Below are 13,882 nucleotides of genomic sequence, written 5' to 3' on the forward strand. Positions count from 1 at the left end.
ACATCTGACCACTTATTCCAACCCAGATCTCCGCTGAGCCTCCCGGTGGCTTTTCCACTGGTTTGGTCCATATGACCAACCTCGTGTGATCCAGGATGCTTTACTGGGTCACCATGTGCCTCTGAGGGGAAATAAATGCCAGTGTCTTCCAAGGGAGGTTGTTTTATTGAGATAGAAGTTCAAGGGAATACATCAGAACAGAAGAGTGAGGAAGGCTGGAGGGAGGGGGGAAATTCCTTTTCCCCCAAGTTTGGTAGCTAGATCCTGTCCCTTGTAAGCCCAGCTTACTGGGAGGTTGGGCTGTGCTTACACTGAGCTGATGAAGAGCTTCTCAGGCATCAGGTAATGACTTGGGATGTGCCTGGGACCCTACAAAGGAATTATAGGGCCATAACTCACCGTTGCTGCTATTTGAGGCTCCATATATAGGAGCACCTGTCAGGAATGTATTACTAATATATTTTTATACCAGCCTTTACAATAAGAAAAGAAAGACTCCAGCTGCCTCCGGTGACCTTTTCATCACCTACGGATGCATTCAGCTAAAAGCCCCGCACCTGAGATGACAAACATCCAGCCCATTGGTGGGAACCACTTTGCTTGATGTATTTATGTGGGCTGCATGTCTTGTTCTACAGCATCTCATCTCTTATAGCAAGAAAAAAAACAAGCCTCTGTTCTTTATGGCTGTAAAGAAAGCCTGTGTGGAGTGTAGCTGTGTTTTTCCTGAGTCATTTGGTTGTTGTGTTTAGTTTAAAGCATCTCAGGTAAGTACTTGGGTACTGTATTTGCTAGTTGGTGTGAGGGCAGAGCGTGGAAGAGGTAGCCTGCAGTGATGGTGTTGGGGAGTGAGTTTTCTCTTCTGCGTGGCTGGGGAGCATCCTTTGTGTTGTATCAGCTGACTGTGCTACAGAAGGAACAGAGGTGGGTCAGTCCACCCAGGACCAAAGCCTCCATTTTAGCAGCCCTGTTTTCCAATGTGGTTAATGGCAAGGGTTAAATTTCTCTGTAGGCTTTCAGAGAACCTCTCAGGCCTTCAAAACTGAAGCCAACTAGGTTAAGATACTCTAATAGATACCCAAGGGCTTGGATTTGCCTCTCTGAAAAGTGCCCAGGATCAGTCAGAACACCAGAGCTGGAGCAGTTTGCTCCAGATAAGTGGCTTACGAGCCTCAAACTTTTGTTGTGGTGGTTGCAGCAGGGAAATGCAGCTCTCCTTACCGGCTCGCCTGCGAATGTCAAGATCAGAAGTAGAAAGGAGATAAGCAGAAGCACGGTGCTCTAGAAGCCAAATAAGTGTCTCAGCTTCTTCCAGTTGTTGAGGGTCTGTATGAGCAGGCAGGGAGATAAGGGTTCCCACTTGCTGAAGAAAGACAAAGGCTTTGTGTTAGCGAAAGAGTTGGGCTTCTTGCTATAAAAGATGAGGGGGTTGAAAAAGATCAATGAGGTGAAACAGGACAAAAAGAGAAAGCTGTTGGGCGATGGTGACCCCTAGACTGTCCTAGTGTGATTGCACAGCTAGTCCATCAGTACTTTTAAAGTCGTTGTTGCCCACACAAGGTACAAAGCGACGTGTAACACCGCACTTTGGTACATCCAGATGTGAACTGGTAAACCCACTTTAAGTGACCGAGAAAAACCAGTTTAGCAAAGACCTCGCTCTTGCACAGGAGGGACGTTCCATGTGGATTTGCCCACATTACTGCTCCTCACCTGGGTTTACCACTCGTGTATTTAAGAAGCTAAAGCAAGTACTGCCATGCAAATAGGAGGATTGAATTGTCAAACAACTTCGTACCAGTTGTTTTGGAGACCCAAATTGCTAGTGGGCTCTGACAATGATTTGGTAAGGGTCTGTCTTGGGATATTAAACTCAGAAATTGAAATGTAGCCTCTAGTTCAGAGTATGGAAATGGCAGACAGCTGGAAAGGTAATGCTAGGGAAATAATGCTCTTTGCTTGTTGTATTTTTGTATTCTTTCCCAAGATTTCTGCTGATGAGCACAACTGAGGGAGACACCTTGAATGTGCCACCAAGGAGCTGTACTGATGTTCCTATGGCACACGCATGCGGTGACAGGATCATGACCAAGACGTGTAAGTTCTTGTGATGCTTTGCCTCACAAAGCTCATCTTACCTGACCATCCCTTTTTTTTCCCTGCAAAGCCAATGGTTTTAGAGGGATGCCCAGAGAGCTGTGTCTGCAAGCTGACAGCACAGAAGGGTCCTGCACTGACCCTTTTCCCTGGCATCTCCAGGAAGACCAGGCAGATTCCTTGTGTAAAGCCTCCTCCTCACTTTTCTTCCTCCATCAGACATAGCAGCAGCTCCCGGGAGCTAGCTCCTCAGCTTTGTCCCAGCTAATGTCTGTTGGTATTTTTTCTGGTTTAATATTTGTCCTCTGTGAAACATTTTCCTTTCGTACTAAATGTGCACCTATTATACGTGTGGGTTATTCTCAGATTCCTAGAGGAGGCTGGAGGCTCAGTCTGTCCATAGCATACAGGAAGTCATCTCTCAAGCAAAGAAGCTCCCAACTTTAAGCAGCTTTCAATCTAGGACCTTGGAAGCTGTTGTTTTTCCTTCTGGAGGACTTGGCTAGAGGCTGTGCATGAAGGCTTCTCCCAGATACAGGCTACAAGCATGAGCAAGCTCAAGGCCAGAAAAAACACTTTGAAAAGACAACGTGTTGGGTTTGTGGGTTTTTGTTTTGTTTTTTTCACTTGCTGGGGAAAGCATTTGTGTCTGGTTTTGTAGAACTGACCTCCCGCAGTCACTCCACGGATTTAGGAATCTTTATCCTACTGTCAGTAATTTTTACCAAGTTGTAAGAGCTTGATTTTTTCCACTCTAAAGCTTGGCTTATTATACACATTTGTCATCAGCTCTGGGGTCCTGGTAAAAGAAGACTGAAAAGAACAAGCAAACAAACAAAACCCACCCAGCAGGTCCCAGATTTTTATTTTGCCAATAATAGTTTGGGATGGACTTAGGATTTTATTAAAAAGCTTTCCAACCCTTCTGGATTTCGGCGCAAGCTGTATTCCCAAACACTGCAACGCTCGACCAGGGGTTTCGTTTAGGTTTATCCTGAAGATGGGACGTTTTGAAGGTAACTCGTGGGGATGTCTGAGTGGACGTGGCGGGTGCTGGGGGGCTGGTGGTCCTGCCTCGGTCCTGGCGGCATCCTGGGAAGGGCCTGGAGGATTGGAACAGGGCTTGGAGGACTGGGACAGGCTCGTGCCGCCGCAGCTCCCGGCGCACAGCAGGCGAGGGAGGCAGCAAGGAGCCGCTCATCATTTTGATGGAGCCTCCTGCCGGGAGCTGCGTGAGTCTCAAACGCTAAATTAAATGAAGCAGGAATGTTGTTGTTTCAAAAACAACCGGCCACGGCGACCGGTGTCGACATGTGTCCTGATGTCTGATGGGTCCCCAAGGAATGAAGAAGAGGGGAGAGGTGGAATTGTGGAAACACAACACTGGAAAGAAAATCTGATCTTGGAAGATGATGAACAAGAAGGACCTTTACTCCTTCCACAAAAATGTAGGGTGAGGATCCATTTCACAGCGTCTTGCACAGAACAAGCTCTTCAGCTCACTTTACTGGAGAAATGCCTTTTGCTGTGGGGATGCTTGCGTTGCTGAATTTGCTTCTTCAGATAGTCGACAGCATCTGAAACCAGAAAGGGAAAAAAGAGAGATTAATTTGGAAACATCAGTCCCTGTTTTCACACTCCCAATTTTCTCTTGACAAGAATCTGACCGTGCAGAATTAATAACCTCCTCTTCTTCTGTGAAAACTGGAAAACCCAGGGAAAGTTCCCATGAGGGAAAAGCACCCAAATCTACCAGGTACAAGATGAGTGTGGGAAGCTCCTTTGCCCTGAATTGCTACCCCGTGGAGGTCAGGGCGTCGTTTCTGCATCCCGGTGGCCTGACCAAGAGCATCCCAGTGCAAACCAGTCTAGACCGTGATGGACTGGCAGGAAGGTGCAGGGCAGGTTGCTTTTCCTTGCATCTTGTTTGAGGCTTGCAAGGTAAATGTCAGACTTAAATGACTGGACTGTGGGCAGCCAGTGCAGAAAATCAATTAAAATACCAAGTGGCTTAGAAACAGGAGCTTTAATTACTCCACAGACAGGTCTTTAAAGGGGAAAATAGCCATAGCCCCTAGGTAAGACCTCCTCTACCCTCGTGCTTTTTATCCCAGGGATCTCGGGACATCTCTCCGTCATGTTTTCTGCGCTTCAAGAGTAGGTGGCTGGATCTCCAAGTGTGGGCACAGAGCTGGCATCTTGTTTTGCAGCACGTGAGCTTAGTCACCTGGGGACATAAGACATTGGCCATGCAGGTTGTAGGGGTCTGATGGTGGCCAGGTTTTAGCAGCATGGGCTGCAGAGAGGGATAAAACCACCTGGCAGGGTGGCTGATCTCTGTGAGTCAGGCTTAGGCTTTTCATCTGAAGTAAAGTCATCTCTCTGTGGGACCTGGGGCTCAGCAAGCACTTTGTTTATCAGTGGATTGGGTCTGCAAGGCTGGGAGACAAAAGATGCCCTTGTGTACACAGGCTTGCTGACAAAGCGATGGGTATTAGAGGGGAAACAAGGAAAAAAAATCATACTTTTCCCAGGGAACACAGGGCTGTAGAGCCTGTTTATCCTGTCTGCCTGTTTATTTGCTTTCTGCTGACTTAGTGTAATATATCCAGCATGGGTCTTCAGCGGTGGCAGAACCGCAGGGATTTCGGCGGGTCTTTGGTGGCCCGTCTCCTCACTCTTCAAAGCTGTTGCACAACCCAAACCAGCATGTTAATCATACCCCGAGCATGGAAAGTACAGAACAAAACAAAGCATTGATGAAACTCTTGCAGGCTTTCCAGATGCCTGTCCACATCGATGTCCTGCTGGGAAGTACACAGGGTGAAATGAGGCTCGATGGGAGCCAGCCAGGGAATGGGCTGCGCTCCTCGGCTCTTTTTGCCAGCCCAGTGGAAGAGCCTTGGGACACAAGGTTGCTCGGCAGGACGTGCTGCTGGCTGCCAAGGGAATGAAAGAGCCTGTTTTTATTTTTATGTAACTCTGGGGAAAGGGAAGACAAGCCTTGCTTTATGCTCTGCATCAAAAGTGTGGGTGCGCGAACTTCCAGCTCTTCTTTCTGCCCGCCTGCAAGAAGCCGTTCTAAGTCGGCCTTGGGGGTTGCTGCTCAAGTGTCATTCCCCCGCCTCAAAAGGAGGCAGGAGGATTTGGGATTTAAGCTCCTCATCTAGAGAAAAATAACAATAATAATTAATAATAGTTAAAGAGGAATCTGCCAGGAAAGAGCAGAGGAGACTTTTGCCTGCCTGCAGGGAGGAAGGGATTTAATAATATTTCCTGTTGGCAGAGAGATGAGTTATCACTATCCCTGAGCAGCCCAGGTGGGGCAGAGCTGAAGGTCTGAGCTGTGCAATGGGGGAGTTATTTGGGATCTGGCAAAAGGGGGTTCACACCCCAGACAGCTGATTTTTGGTGGGGCCATGCTCCTGGCCTGGTTTGCAGCGATGCTGCTCTCGGGTCTCAGATAACTTGGTGTGCTTGCAGCGGGGCTCATGCCACATTAGTCGGTGGATTTTGGTGGCCGATGGAGCTGGAAGAGACACGGGCTCTTGTCTGCTGAGCACTGTGCTGCCAGCTCTTGCTGTTCTTGAGAGAGTCTTGCAGCATCTGGTGTTGTTTCCTGCTATTAGCTGCGTGGCTATGCCATGTTCTCTGCTTTCGCTTTTCCTCCCTAAAGAAACTTTCCAGGCTTGAGGCTGCCAAAAAAACATCTTGAAGGCAAAGAGCTGAGCAAACCCAGGGGCTAAGGAAGAGCAGGGAGAATCCATCACTGTGAATCTCTTTCCTGGGGAGGAGGGAAGGACCAGATGCTCCTTCTGGATCATTGGGGTAGAGCTGGTACTGCCTTGGGATAAGGGGGACAGGACGGGGTCCTCTCCTGAGTCTCTTCCATGCTGCATCAGGGACTTCGAGTGTGCAACACCCCCTGAGCAACCTCGTGCTCCTGCCTGATGAATCCATCTCTCTTGCAGCTGGGATCGTTGAAGGATGCTACTTGGGCCATGTCCCTTACTGGGGTCAAGACACTTCGGGTCATGGGGACCAGCTTTTCATCGCTGGTCCTGCGCGATGTCCGGGACACGAAGCCCCTTCTGAACATGGCGGTATCGCATAAGTGCTGGTTAACGAAGCTGCCCCCATGCTGGAGCCAAGCGATGACATTGCAGAAACAGTCTAGGTCAAAATAAATTGCTTTCTGGCATTCTGAGATTATCTAAACCCCTTCTTTTTCCCAGGATGAAAAGGAACAAAGGCTCTCGACTGATCAGGACAGAGCCTGGAATGCCATTTCTGTGAGCCATGAGAGCTTATTAGGGGTGAGGGTAAACAAAGAGATTTGGGGTTAATTTACTGGGGAGGGGGAGGCGGGAAGAACAAACGCTGTTTTTGAAAGCCTGCCGCTTCTCCTGCCAATACCAGCAGGTTGCTGGTTGGAGTTCTCGCAGGCAGCGGTGTCTTTTCCACGTATTGACAGGCAGCCCTTGGTGGTTTCTCTAACAGCACATTGATTTTACACAGACTCTCTTCCAGCTCAGCAGCCGCCCCGTTGATTAAAGCGGCATTGGTGCCACCCTGTCCCTTCTGCTGGGGCAAAGGGGGGGCTGTGACCCAGCCCTGCCTGCTGGGGGGGCTTTTTCTTTGCTCTTCACGGGGAACACCATGACCTTTTTCCCACGCAAAGGCTGTACTGATGCTGTATTCCCCCCTTGTCCTCACATTGCATCTTCCTCCACTCTCGCCGTCTGTTTGGCAGCAGATGCTTGCACACCTTCAGAGGAGGAGGAGGATGGGTGTTTGCAGTTCAGATCCAGCAGGCTCCAAATCCACCGGCAAATCCCCATTTGGGGTGAATACAGCCATGGGCAGCAGGCTGGAGCTGCCGGAGGCTGGTGGGACCTCGGATGGTGGGACCAGTCTCATCTCACGTGCTGACCCCATCCCGTCGTCTCAGCTGCTTGCTGAGGAACAAAACCATAAGGAAGAAGCAACTAGTAAACCTAGGTGTGGATTAAAACAAAAATTAAGAATAATTCCTTTGCTTAGGAAGCGGATTTAGTGATCGCATGTTGTTCTGCTATCAGAATGTCTCCTCTGCGTTAGGTGTGCGTGGCAAAGGAAAGTCTGTCCAGAAAGTCTGTCCAGAGCAGCGTGCTGAGCCTCCACAGCTGGGAATTTTCTCTGAAGTTTCCTAATATCCGTATTTTCTCGCCCCTCTGGCTGCAGGAGCCGGGTGACTGTGGAGCCTCCTGGTCCTTGTTCTAGCACAGAAGTTTGCTCTGCAGAGTTCAGAAATGAGAGAGGCAGACAGAGAGAAAACCAGGGTTTAAAAAACAACTTATGGGTTTGAAATGCTTGAAATCGGCCATAGTGCAAGCTCTGCTTTTCTGAAGGGATGTAGCTCCACGTTAATGCTGTCCGTGGTGTGAAGGGAGATTTTCTTGCTATGAGCTTCTAAGCTGTGGGCTGAATAAAACCCCTTTTTTCTTTTTTTTTTGTTTTTTTTTTGTTTTTGCTTTATCCATGGAAATATTTTAGAAATAAAAATCTAAACCCTTTAATTTTCTCCCCTCTTGTCTCCCCAGTTTGTAATAACACAGTGGGTTTTCCTGTTGCTCTGGTGTCTTCCCAGCTGCTCATGGGACTCCTTAGAAGGAAAGAACATGCTTCCTATGGAACAGAAGCTTGGGTATTCTATTCCTTAATTTTGTATTTAGTGGGCTGAAAGATCTCAAAAGGATCATCACTTCCTTATCATCCTCTAATGGCAAAACTCGGCTCTCCCCACCCTCCACCTCCGGCAGGTGAAGCTGTGATAAGAACAGCCCCTTCTTTTTGTCCGTCAGTGCATGGAAATGAAAACCTTCTGAGGGTGTGAAGCTGAACGTCACCTCTCCGGGCAGATCCAGAGCTTCCAGAGACAATCCCAGTCCTCATCCTAAACTAACAGAGAGAAAATTTCCGTAAGAAACACCGCCACGGGCCAGAGAGCATTAAACCATAACTTTACGCCAATTAATAGTCATGTAATTACAACCTCCCCCCTCCTACTTGCTGCTGACTTCCCCATGTAATTTTCTTCTAATTTTTTAGTTAATAGGCACGCATGAGAGATTAGCTACTCGGCACGTTGCTTGCATATGATATGTAGTAGGCTCAGCCTTAAGGAAGACTTAGACGTGCTCCATCCATCCCGGGCCAGCTCAAGCGACAGTGGAGTGACACAGCTCACCAGAGCAAGGGAAATGGAGGGCAAAAAAATGTCAAGGATGGACAGAAAAGGCAAAATGGTGAGTCGAGGTGGTTGCTGGCCTGCAATAGGACTGTGACTTTTCTTAACTTCTCCCCCAGCCCCTTATTCTGCTCTCAGTTGGGTCTGTTGTATTAATAGCTCGCAGCACCCACCGTCCTCTCCCGTTTTCTCCATCACCCAGAAGAGTCCTCTTCTCCCTTGAAGAGGGAAAAGTCCTTCCATGCCAGTCCTGATGTAACAGTGAGGAGCTTCCCCTATGCACACTCTGCTATACCAGTTCCAAATGGGAGAGCAGATAGAAAAATAACAAAAATCAGAATTGGAGACTTTCATGAGCATTAAATTAAAACAGTGCACAGGGTCTGTTTTGGTTCCTGGGTATGAACGTCATCTCAGCTCTCGACTCTGCCCGCTGTCTGATAACAGCTGTACCCACCGGCCAGGCTCAGCCGCCGCTGTGATATGCAAAGAAGAGAAAAAGAGGGAAAGAAAGAAAAAGCAGCAGCCTTGTGTAGTAAATGTAATTTCAGGTGTCTCAGCCTCTCTCATTACTCCTCTTCCCTGGCTCCCAGGTAATTAATTCTGCAGAAGGAAAAGCCCAAATATCTGAGTCGTATAACCCTGGGTCTCCCAATAGGTTCTGCACCAGGAACAGAGCAATTTAACACTGAGGAGGTGACAATACTCAGATGGAGACCCTGAGCACGGCTGTGGAGGTGCATGGGGATTGAGGGAAGGTGAGAGCCCCTTTTGGGGACGTCCCTTGAGGACAGGTGGAAATGGGGCTGTGAGGATGGTGTTCCCCCATTTGTCATGTGCTCAGCACCTTGGAGATGCAGGTTCCATGCCCAACATGAGCCATTAGGTGAGGGTTTGGTGCAGCCTCTCTTCCTGCTGCTTGGCAAGGTTTAATGCCTCACAGGGTTTGTACATGAACCACCCGAAGAAACTGCTTCTTGGCCGCAGCACCCTTTGCACAGCCTCTCTCTGATGCGCTTGCGAGGTAATTAGATAAAGACCGCCAACAAATACATGCATTTAATAAGTATGCTAATTGGTATTGACCAACATGTGGCAGGCGCTTTGTCAAGTGCCAATTAGGAGCGCCTAAGAACTGCTCAAGATACGAGAGGCCAGTGATTAGAAATCGGGGTGGGGATCTGAGGAGACAGCGGCTGCTAAGCCGGTGCTTTGTGCCCGGGTGGGAGGGGGACAGCGCGGATGGGACGAGCACAGGGATGCGCCAGGTCCTGTTGATCAATCCCGGGGTCGTGCAGGGGCTTGCCTCTGTGATGGATTAATTTGATCAGTACCAAGCATGCACTATGTTTTTATTTATGCCCTGGGGAGTGTAGTGGGTGGGATAAAACAGTTGGATTAAAGGGATTTGCTTCTGCCTGGGTCTGTAAGGCAGGGCTGGGGCAAACCTAACAGGACCGTGTCTACAAAGGAGTCATTCCCGTTGAGTTCAGCCCACACGTGGTGGCAGAAGAGGGGGATTAATTCCTTTCCCTGGGATGCTCTGCATTGGCCTGTGCTCCCACTGCAGCCCAGTTTCACCGGTGTACTCAAAAAGCATTAGCTTTCCATTTAACAGGTTTATTCCTTCATCATACACACACTAGAAAAAGCTCTGTTTTCCCTATTTTTTATTGTTTCTATCATGTTCACAGGAAGACTTATCTAATGAGCTGTCTTCCCCAGTTATACAGTACAGCAGCAGGCAGGCTGTGCAGCTCATAACCGCACCAGTCTCCCTCCAACCCATAGGCACCGCAAGCCTAAATTTCAGCCCAAACCAAAGCATGGTAGAGCAGTTCACTGACTTGGATTTACAGGTGGATATCTCAGCTAGCTGCCTTCCACATGAGCAGCACGGGGAAGAGGAGGAGGAAGAGCAGGTCCCGAGATGCTCATGGTTGGCACCACCTCGGTGCTGGTCTTGCCCACCCCTACTGTGTGGCCAGAGCTGCTCTGCTGCCACCCACGTTTGCAGGTGTTTGGCTACGGGGTGTCCATCACCCCAACACGAGTCCCGCTGCCACACAATCTGCTTCCCACCGTGTGTTTGCAGCAGCCTCCCCGAGGTGGCTCCGATGCTCTCATTCGCCTGGTTTGGTTTATTTATTGCCACCATTAATTAATTTTGTTTGGGTAGGAAGGACAAGTCCCCTGAGACTGTCTGCGTACTGGAGACCATTACTGCATTGGTGTCTGAAAGCTTCAGCACACAAAAAAACCCTCGCTGCTGTCAGCCTGGCACAATTAATTAAGCGGCCCCATTCAGAAGCTGCAGCCCAGTGTGTCTTTATTGTATAACGAGCCTGGCCCTGGAATGTCTTTACTCAAAGACCCACTTGAGATAAAAGTGGCTTGGCTCAGAGGCTTGGCTACTGCCAGAACCCCAAAACTACACTAAATACACCGTCTTTTCCTAAGAAAGAGCCTGGGCATTGCATGGAAAGGCCACCCATCTTTCCAGGTGACACTCATGGGCTCCTGTGTCCCTCCGGATGGAGGGACTGCTCCCCTCTTCTGCTGCTTGATGGCTCCTGGAGTGGTAAGCTTGGCTGGAAAGCCAAAGCTTGTGGTGGTCCCTCTTGACTTGGCACAAATTCAGCCTCTGCATCCTTTTTATAAGAGCAGAAGGAAAACAAGCCTGGCTTTCTCCAGGCTGTGCCACTCTCTCCTGGAGCACAAGAGTGAGCAAAAAGGAACAGAAGCTGTTTGGTTTTGTGTGCTATCAGGAGCACATTTCTCAGGAATACAGTGACCTAATCTTACTCTTATTGATTTTGAGCTATATATGTATGTATATATATATATATATATACACGCACACACAGGGAGACACAGGCACTGCTGAAAATACAGAATCCTGAACTCTGGGAAGGGCAGAAATTGTTTCCTCCAGGTTTGTCTCCCAGCCCAGTGAAAAGATTGACCCAGCTCCAGCTGGGTCTGTGAAATGGATCCTTGTTCCCAGCCCCAGCAATGATGCAGGAGCACATTGTACTTAAGTAGCTCCTCCTTCCCAGCCTCAAAGCTGAAGGTATCCAGCCCCCCCAGAACATCACTTTCTGTTATTATTGCTTTCCTCCCCAGAATATGCAAAGCGGGAAGAGAAAAGCCCCAGCAAACGAGGCAGAGCAGTTTATCTGACAGGCCAGCGCTCTCCCGGATAAAGGAACAAAGAGAGTTCGTCTCGTGGTCAGGGTGACACTTTGCCACAAAAGAAGAGCGGGGAGAAGTTAATTAAACTCTAAAGAAGAGCTATTTATTAGAAGAGGAAAGCAAGCCGTGGCTTCTCTTCAATACTGGAGAAAGCTTCATTATAGAAGGAAACTGTTCTTTAGCAGTTGTTAATAAACTATTTTCTACCACTTGGCTTTGAGGAATGGCTGACGGAGTGTCCGTGGCACATTTTAATGTGCAGTTTTGCCAGGTGTCCGTGGCCTGTTGGCTGAAACCGTTTATGAAACAGCTCTTTCCTGAACACTACGGAACTGGAGAGCTGGAGAGGTTGGTAACCAACGGCAGAGCCTTTGGTGCATTGCTTTCCATTTGCCCTGCACACGCAACTGCCACGCAGTCCCTACCGACTGTTTTACTCAGTTCAGCTTATGTTAGCTATGCTAAAATTCAACAGCCTTATTAAAGCCAGTGTGGGTAGTGGTAGCTGTGACTTTCCCACCTGCACCCTGCTCCCCTACAGAGGATACTGGCTTGAGAAAACGCTTACGCACTTGCTCATGATATAGTATTGATGTGCGTTTTGTTGTGCGTCAGTCTGGCTGCATTTCCCTGAATTTGGGGAGCCCAAGTGGATCTAGGGGGGGATAAAATGAAATAACAACATTTGCTGGTGGTGCTGAGTTAATACCAAAAAGATTAAAATACGGCCAACCTCCAAGAATGGGAAAAGGACCTTATGATACTTCGTGAGTGGATAATAAAATGGCAGATGAAACTCAAGGCTGCTAAATGAAAAACAATGCACAGGGGAAAGATCATTCTAACTTTACACCTGCAGTGATGGGCTCTGAACTGGCTATTGCTGCTCAGGAAGGAGATCTGAGAGTTATGCTGGAAATATCTATCAATATGACACTTCGTGCTCCATAGTCGTCCGAAAAAACAAATATAATGATAGGAATTATGGGGAGATGAGAAAGAATGAAATGGGAAATGTTACTGTGCCGCTTAATGAATGTCTGGTGTATCCCACCTTGAATAATCTTTGAGCAGCTCTAGTTTCCCCATCATAAAAAATGGATGGGAAGAAGCCTATAAAATTATCCACTGTAGGCAAGGATTGATAAAGGCAGGGCTAGATATGAAACCATTTGTATCACAGAGCTGAAGAATTAATCAGCAACGATTGCTCAGTTCAAGAAGCACTCGATGTCAGGAATAGGAACATCTAGAGAAGCTGCAAGAGGCAAAGGCAAACCCTTCACCCAGCACCCAGTTGAAAAGTAGAGCTCGCTGCTATGGGAAATTATAGGTGCTGAAAACTTACACAGACTTAGACAGTGTTTAGATATTTTCACACAATAAAAAAAAAATGTTATGTTGTGTATGATTAAATGATCTTTTCTCCCCATTCTGTTGCAGTGAGTATATGGTTTGACCTGCCCTGTGCCACCAGCAGGATCTGGTGGTCCCGTCCAGCTGGTGGCTTTGGCTTTCTGCTTTTTCCACCTCCATCCAGCTCTGCTGAGCTGATTTTGGAGGCTTCTGAGCGGAGTGAGTATTTAAAGAACGTCGGAGGCATTTATAGTGTTTTTCTCTCTATTGCAAATACAGGGGGAGCAACCCCGCAGCCTGCCCCTCTCCCCATGGGGTATGTGAGGTCTGGGTCTCCCCCTCTGCCACCGGGGTTGACAGGCAGAGCCTGGGCAGGTTTTTGCAGATAAAATAGTCCTCAGAGCTGGGAGGTGACGCTTCATTCCTCGGCAGAGTCCAGCTGCTGGAAATAATCTGCCCGATGATGGTCCGCTTTATGGCTGGGCAGACAGGCTGAAATTCACTGCCACTGCTTACCAAAGAATAATGAAACGTTTCCTGAGACAGCAATAAATATCTCCTGCCACGACAGCACTTCCCAGTGCCGCTTCGATCCAGGAAAATGTTTTAAAAACTCGGCAAGGTGGGAGTGTTTTAATGCCTCTGTTCTTGCTGGATGCAGTTGCCCTGGATGCTCCTGGTCAGGTGGGGTGGGGAGAGATATGATGTGGTTCATGGCTCTTTGGGGAGCTCCAATTCTGGCCCAAAAGTGGGTGCTGGGGAGTAATAATCTTCTTTCTGGATGGGGTATTTGTTCATCCTCCTTCCCTGAGGCTGATTAAAACAACATGAGCGAGCAGCTTATCAGTTACAAGGGATCAATAACCCCGGCTCGTGTTCTTCAATCTGAGAAAGTCTGAATAACATGGGGCAGGAGGGGTCCAAATAGTCATCGCGATCGATAGCTCTCCCCGTGCGAGCATGCCACGGGTCGGTGGGTGATGGTCATTTATCAACGCCACCAGC

At 48.4% G+C, this 13,882-nt stretch overlaps 1 long non-coding RNA gene across 1 annotated transcript; it reads left to right on the forward strand.

The window, feature by feature from the left end:
- The first annotated feature begins 1,995 nt into the window (after window positions 1-1,995).
- LOC139828485 (uncharacterized) lies at window positions 1,996-13,090 on the forward strand. Its single transcript, XR_011740161.1, has 5 exons — window positions 1,996-2,097; window positions 7,680-8,057; window positions 8,188-8,384; window positions 11,453-11,869; window positions 12,965-13,090. It is a non-coding gene; the product is annotated as an uncharacterized lncRNA (long non-coding RNA).
- The last annotated feature ends 792 nt before the right edge of the window (window positions 13,091-13,882 follow it).

Source organism: Patagioenas fasciata, chromosome 8 (genome assembly GCF_037038585.1).
Source record: "Patagioenas fasciata isolate bPatFas1 chromosome 8, bPatFas1.hap1, whole genome shotgun sequence".
Lineage (NCBI taxonomy): Eukaryota > Metazoa > Chordata > Aves > Columbiformes > Columbidae > Patagioenas > Patagioenas fasciata.